Here is an 8,366-nt window from a genome sequence, read left to right on the forward strand (position 1 = left end):
AGTTTGTAAGTATTCATGGAACTATGGTTTGTAAAGTAATGAGTCCAAATGAGATCTATCCTTGGGAGAAAGGGTACTCATGAGAATTTTTACATTTAGTTAAATATCTTGTACGATTTTTTGTGCTACTAAATTTGAAAGCAATGGCTTCATTTGTACAGAGGACTTGTAACTCCGTAATGACCTCCGCTATTAAAGGGGGGTTAGTATCTATCCACTTCTTGAAAATAATCCTCTTTGCTGCTGCCAAAATAAGGTTTAAGTAATTTATAGAGTAGGAAATGTTCCCAAATTCAGGCTGAAGTAGGTGAGATATTTGCGTTGAGTCTTCTGAAAAGTTTAATAAGGCGGATTTTGAAGTCAGATTGTATTTAAAGTCCAATGTAGATTTTAGATGGCTCTCAATGGCTTTCCAAAAACTATTAATATGAGGGCAATCCCAAAGTAGATTAATAATATTTGGAAGCGGTGTACTACATTTGGGACATTTATTAAGGAAATTTGTTTTCTTGAAGTCGAAGTTAAAACCTTTATAAGCTAGATGGATAAGTCTATAGTTTTGCTCCCTCCAGACTTCTGTGTGAATGAGTTTGTCAAAACGCTTTATACATTTGGTTAAGATTTCTGGGGAAATTTCTGTATGAAGATAGGTGGACCATTTTTTTGCAGTCAAATCCAGAGGATGAGCTTTAAGAATCGGGTTGGACCATATTGAAGTTTGTATACTCCTAATTTTATTTCGGGATTGAGAAGCCATAAGATTATCAAGAGCAGTAATAAGCAATGGATTATATGCTGATAAGGAGACTAGGTGGATGTGGTAATGAAACCAATGAGAGATTTGGAAATAATGTAATTTTTCTTTTTCTGAAATTTGATATTTACTGCTGAATTCTGACCAATCCATTATTTTATCGGAAGATGGTGAAATAATGTCTTTTATATATTGTATTCCTTTTAGTTTCCAGGTAGTAGACATAGGAGGATGGAATGAGTTGGATAATGTTGAAATCTTCACTAGGGGAAAGTATGGAGTTGAGATATAACTTGATTTATATGAATTATGCATTAGTTTCCAAACGGCAAACATATCTCTAAATAAAGGATTCTCTTTAGTTTCTGCAGGTTGAAATTTCAGAGGTTTTTGTATTTGTTCCAAAATGTTATCATGAGAATTAGTTAAAAGTTCCAGAGGTAGACTGGTAAATTTACCCTTTTCCGAAAAATTACTATATAGCGAGTTAAAGCTGATAGATTAAAGGTTCTAAAATCAGATAAGTCAAGACCACCATAAGACTTAAGGTGGCCATACACGCACCGATATTATCGTACGAAACCTCGTTTCGTATGATAATCGGTGCGTGTATGGCATGTCGGCGAGTCGACCGATATCGCAGGAAGCTGCTGATATCGGACGACTCGCCGATCGGACCAGTTTGAAAATTTTGATCGGGCGCCATAGAAGGCGCCTGACCAAAATTCTCCCTTCAGTGCTGAATCGGCAGAAGGAGGTAGAAATCCTATTGTTTCTACCTCATTACCTGCCGATTCAGCCCTGAATGGTGTGTGGCGGATCTTACGATGTTTCGTGCGACCGATGGTCGTACGAAACATCGTCAGATCGCCACGTGTATGGCCACCTTTAGGATAGTTCAGTTTGTTAAGTGCTATTTTGGGAGTTTTGCCCTTCCAGAGGAATTCTAAGAGGGCCGATTTTAGCTTATTGATATCGGTGTGTTTGATAAGGAGAGGTAAATTTATAATAGTATAAATACATTTTGGAAAGATCATCATTTTGTAGAAAGCTATTTTTCCTTTTAGGTTCAGTGGTATATTCTTGAGATTATATTTTTTATCATAAGTAGATAATTTAAGGAATAGAGTCTTTGGAGCTCAGCCGCTAAATATATTCCGAGATATTTAATGCTTGAAAGACTTTTACCAATTTCTAGTTGTTTTAGAATACTAGGGGGCACAATTACTAACCCACGAACGGGCCGAATGCGTCCAATTGCGTTTTTTTCGTAATGATCGTTATTTTGCGATTTTTTCGGAAAATTGTCGTGACTTTTTCGTTACCAATACGATTTGCGTGAAAAAACGCGAGTTTTTCGTAGCCATTCCGAAAGTTGCGCAAAATCTGGCGATTTTTTCGTAGCGTTAAAACTTGCGCGAAACGTTGCGCCTTTTAAGTTTTAACGCTATGAAAAAATCGGCAGATTTTGCGCAACTTTCAGAATGGCTATGAAAAACTCGCGTTTTTTCGCGCAAATCGTATTGGTAACGAAAAAGTCGCGACAATTTCCGAAAAGTCGTAAAGGCGCCGAAAAAATCGCAAAAAATACGAAAAAGTCGCAAAATGTTCGTTTTCCAATCGGAATTTTTCCAATTCGGATTCGTGGGTTAGTAAATGTGCCCCTAGGTGATGTTTGACCATATACATCCATAAGTTCAGATTTGTTTAGGTTTATTTTAAATCCGGAGATAACCTCATAACGTTGGATAATGGAAAATATGTTGGTACGGTTTTTGTTAGGGTCCTTAACAATTAGAAGTAAATCGTCAGCAAAAGCATTTAATTGAACTTTTATTTATTGATAATCCGGGCAATGAATCAGCAATTTTTAGTGTTCTAATTAACGGTTCCAAGGATAGGTCAAATAAGGGTGATAAAGGGCAAGTTGAAGTACTTGGATTTTACGTAGCTCTGGCTAATAGAATCTTTAATGGATAACTAGGATTTGAGTTCTTTTATGGAATTTTCAAATTCCTCACGATTGACTTGAGAAGGGGTTGATTTAAAAGCAATGAAGGCTTCTTTTTGCTTGTTACTGAGATCCAATATTTTTGAGTTCATTTTTTTAGTGAATTGTGATCTGAATGAAGTGATTTCTCCTCTGATGAATGCTTTTCATGTGTCCCAGAAGAGAGTTGGATTGTTGGAGTGAATTGCATTATCTGATAGGAAAATTTTCCACTTATCTTTGAGCATTTGATGAAAGTCAGACCTGGAGGCTAAAGGTGGCCATACACGCACCGATATTATCATACGAAACCTCATTTCGTACGATAATCGGTGCGTGTATGGTATGTCAGCGAGCCGACCGATGTCGCAGGAAGCTGCTGAAATTGGTCGGCTCGTCGATCGGCCAGGTTAGAAAATTTTGATCGGGCGCCATAGAAGGCGCCTGACCAAAATTCTCCCTTCAGAGCTGAATCGGCAGAAGGAGGTAGAAATCCTATTGTTTCTACCTCCTTACCTGCCGATTCAGCCCTGAATGGTGTGTGGCGGATCTGACGATGTTTCGTGCGACCGATGGTCGTACGAAACATCGTCGGATCGCCACGTGTATGGCCAGCTTAAGAATACTGGAAATTTCCAAGGAATGTAGGATTTGGAAATAAAATTAGCTGCAAATCTAATGCTGATCAGAGTATGACCTGAGTAAGTAAAGTTCTCAATAGTTGCATCCGAAACATGGGAAAGTAGGTTGGTGGATGTGAGTATATAATCTATTCTTGTCCCCGTTCCGTGGGAATGTGAGTTAAAGGTGAATTCTTTGCTAGAGGGATTCAAAATTCTCCAGACATCCTTCAAGTTTGATCTAGTAGATCAGAAAATAATTTTGATTTGCTGTGAGAAGGATTAGTGGATGTACCACACTTATACAAGGACCATAAATGTGATTCAATAAAATCACCTCCCACTATCACATTAAAGGAATTCAAAGAATTAATTCTGTGAATTAAATCCCGGTAGAAGTCAGGTTTATTCTTGTTTGGAGCATAAATTGAGCAGAAATTCCATGACTGATTTTGAAGGAGAATTTCTGCATGAATAAACCTACCAGAATTGTCCCTGGATGTATTTATAAGTTGGAATTTCAACTTTTTGCTAAATAAAATTGAAACACCACCTTTTTTTGTTTATTGCAGGGGAATAAATATTATCAGCAACCCATGCGAAGAGCATAGTTTCTGGTTTTCATCTTCATTTAAGTGTGTTTCCTGGAGCAGTGCAATATCAGTATCAAGTTTTTCTTAGATCTTGTAAAATTCTTTTGCGTTTTATCGCTGAATTAATACCATTCACGTTCCATGAAATAATTTTGATGTTATCCATAGATAAAAAATGCAGTATACATAACATGAGACATCGACATTAGACTAGCCTTGAATAATTGGTTATGTATAATAGAAGTAAGATGGTGATAACATAAACAATTTAATAGGAAAAGTAAATTAAATAACAGCATTGGGAAAAAGATATAGTGACAGAACATCGTTACATAATAAATAACAATTTAAGTAAGTGTAAATAACAAAGGATAACAATTTAAGTAAGTGAATTAAATCACATGACTTCACTTTTTTCCTTAGTGGATTAGAAGCCAAATAAACTCTTTATAAAGAATCTAACCAGTGAAACACTGCACCGTACCCCCCTCAGGCATATATAATAGACCTGTATAATACATGCAGTAAATGAATTAAATGTTGTCTCCAAACATAGCAAAGGTTAGGTCTCCATCAGTGAATGGTCAAGTGAGGAGATATTTTTGTCAAGAGGAGATCTGGACCTGGGCTGAGAATTATGATTTTTCCGGTCCCTTTTTATATAAATGGACTGGCTTTTCTGGCAATGTGAGAGGAGTGAGCTCCTGAGGTGTCTCTCTGTTCAGCAGTAAATTGCCCTTTTGGGTTGAGAGACTTTGTCACATGAAAAGAGGATTTACCCAAATGTGAAGGAAAGTCATGTACAAATCTCTCAGCTTCTTTATAATCCTCAAAAGAATAGACACCCGATGACAGGAACATTTTTAAAATGGCGGGATATATCAATGCAAACTTTACCTCATGGTGAAAAAGCATTTGACAGACGTTTGTAAAATTTTGCCTCTTTTTTGAGAGAGTAGTAGAGAAATCTTGAAACATAAAGGTTTTGTCTTTTTCTAAATAGAGGTTTCTGGATTTCTTATATGTCTGGAGAATTAGTGTTTTATATATAATAATAATAATAAATAATTAAGAAACTTTACCAGGACTGTTCTCAGTTTTTGATGTGGCAAATCTTTCAAAGGCCCCACTCTATGGGCTCTTTCTATTTTTAGGGACGTAATATCATTTTGCAGCCCAGAGATTTAGGAAGCCATTGGGATATTAATTTAATGAGAGAGTCCTGTTTGTAATGCTCTGGTATGCCTACCAAGCGCAAATTATTCCTTCTGGACCTATTTACAAGGTCTTCAGTTTTATTTTCTAAGTCAGAGATTTTTTTTCCCAGAAATTGTATTTTTGACTTAGCTGAGGAAGAATAGTCTTCCAGAGAAGAAATCCTTTCCTCCATTTCTGATATTGAAGCATTGTGTGAGGTAACTTGTTCTACTACCTTGTTAATTTCTGATTGTAGGTTTTTAACTGCCCTTTCAATTGATATTTCTATAGTAGGGTTAATTAAATTTGCTACCTCTAGTGCCATTTGCTTGTAATTGATACTTTGTGCCTTTAAATCAGAGCAGCCTTCTGATACTGCGTGGTTTTAGAGATCTCGTCAGCCATCTTGGATATCTGCTGCGTGTCTCTCATGTTCTCCACTGCAGGATTCGGCGGTGCCGAGTTTTTAGGTCTTTTCTTTTGCTTCGGTGAGGACCCCGCCATGGGAGAGACAGGTTAGGGGGGTCTAAATTCGCTGAGAAATTAGTTGATATGGGTGCGCGCACGGAGCTTCTTCACTGTGCGTCCGCTCCCTCAGGCGCCATACCGGAAGTCCCCCCAACATTTTCTTATTCATTTAACTGTTTAAGGATGTCTGTGGTCACAAATTTAGAGGCTCAACCTGCATGTGATTCTGCTTGGCATATTCTTGACCTCCATGAAGCCCAAAGTTATTTTTACCTGCTCTTGTGGGAATACAGGTGTGCAGTGGTGAAAATGCCAGACTAAAGCAAATTTGAATCACAGCAACTCTAACATTTTGATATTAAATGAAAACAAACCCCTGTAGATGTAGGAAACTCACCAGTAAAGACATTTGGTTTGGATGCTAAGGTCAGTGACACACGGGGAGATTAGTCTATGCGTGACAGATCTTCGTTGTCGCGGGTGACTAATCTCCCTGCAATGCCATCCCACCGGCTAGAGTATAAGTCGCAGATGGGATGGCATACGCGACGCGATGATTTGCCTAAATTGCCCAAAGTATCCTCTCAAGGCAACTTAAACAAATCGCGGCCGTGCGTATGCGATTTACATTCCAGCCGGTGGGATGGCATTGCAGGGAGATTAGTCGCCCGCGACAATGAAGATTTGTCACACGGCGACTAATCTCCCCGTGTACCACTGCCCTAAGCCCCCCAAACGAGCAGGCACTCAAAAATCCCCAACATGATGGGCCAAATAGAAGTATTTTAACTTAAATTACTGCCAGTAGGTATGAAATGTGTAAGGCTTTTAAGAACTGTCCAGGATTAAAACTTGCTGGGACTTGTATTCTGTGCCACTTAAAAGGTGGCAAATTAAATGCTTTTAACAATAAAGCGTTCTTAACAGGAGCACTAAATGTTTAACTTTTGTTGCCCCTACCAGGCAAAAGGTTTGAACCAGAAGAAAGCAGGCAACAAAGGTTTTGCAATGTGTCCTACCATTTCAGGTCTACATCAGGACTGGTGTTTTTCCAACTGTTGGCACTTTGAGCCTAGCTACTTCAGAGATGGATTCTTGAATAAGTATTGGTTACTTTCTTCAAACTCTCGAAGGTCAGAAGGGCAAAGCCATTGTTCAGTGAGTCGCTCTTTAGTGCAACTTAATGTAATATGGAAAAAAGAATATTGCTTTAACATATATAGTATATTTCTTTGTGCTGGGCATTGGTTAACAAATGGGCACAGGCACTTTGTAGGCACAAATCCCTGTTAGAGGCTGAATCTGGCCTTCCCTGGGTACATTTGACTCTATTTGATTATCTATTTGATTCAATTTAAGACAATGACTGCTTAGGCAAGGCTGTAAGGGCTCTGGTACACGGGGAGATTAGTCGCCCGCGGCAAAACTCCCTGCTCGCGGGCGACTAATCTCCCCGAGTTGCCTTCCCCCTGCCATCCCACCGGCGAACATGTAAGTCGCCGGCGGGATGGCAGACGCGGCGGGGCGATTTCGGGAAATCGCCGAAAAAGCCTCACGAGTCTTTTTTGGCGATTTGCGCAGAATCGCGCCGCCGCGTCTGCCATCCCGCCGGCGACTTACATATTCGCCGGTGGGATGGCAGGGGGAAGGCAACTCGGGGAGATTAGTCGCCCGCGAGCAGGGAGTTTTGCCGCGGGCGACTAATCTCCCCGTGTACCAGAGCCCTAACTGCTACTGTCAATAATACTATAAATATAATCAGGACTACAATAGTAATAGGCAAAGGGACATATTCTTTCATAGAGTTACAAACAGTACGTTCTATAATAGATGTGAAACTAAAACTGCCACAAGGTGGCAGCCCAGTCATTTCCATCAAGTGATGAGGCTCTGGCACTGCTCCTTATTTCACTTGTATTAGCATTATTAGCCTTTATACAGTGCTAATAGATTCCACAGTTCTTTCCAGAGATTATACATCATTCACATCAGTTCCTGCCCCAGTGGAGCTTACAATCTATGGTACCTATCACATTCACACGCACTAGGGTCAGTTTTATCAGGAGCCAGTTAACCTGGAAGAAACCAGAGGAAACCTACAGGGAGAAAAAGATTAAAGTAGAAACAATACTGTCATGACAACAAACACCAGGGCCAATTTACTTACTGCTGTTAAAATTTGGACATTTGAACAAACGTAGTTTTTTTTTTTTTTTCCTTGCTGTCTCAGCCAGTAAACCCTACTGCATCTTAGTGATTGCTGGGCATGTGCAGTGTTGTTGCCAACCAAGTTAAGAAAGGAGGTGAGCTATGAGCTATGATATTTTAGGTTTGAAATTGCTGTTCCATAGCACTGGCTGCTCTACATCTGGGCTGGTACCATAAAACCTATTCATGTGTTACAAGATTTCTTTAAGTGCAAAATACATTGTATTTTGTTTTCACTTAATATGTCTATAGCCGGAAGCCACGGTTTTAGGAATACGCACTCCAAGTTAACTTTACTATAGACTCTATTTTGGATAGCACAACCACTTTTTTCTTTTTGCATTACAAGATTTCTTTCCCAAGATTTTTTTTTTAGTTTGCTTTAAATCCTATAAGAAGGCTTATGTAATCACTTTAAATAGACTTTCTTCAGCTCTACCCAAAACAAAATTCTGTGATGCTAGAGGACTGGCGTATCCTAATGGGGCACAGTGTGCATGCATGGAGTAGAGGGGGCAGACTAGCCTGGTACCTCT

The sequence above is a fragment of the Xenopus tropicalis genome, chromosome 4 (genome assembly GCF_000004195.4).
Source record: "Xenopus tropicalis strain Nigerian chromosome 4, UCB_Xtro_10.0, whole genome shotgun sequence".
Taxonomy (NCBI): Eukaryota; Metazoa; Chordata; class Amphibia; order Anura; family Pipidae; genus Xenopus; species Xenopus tropicalis.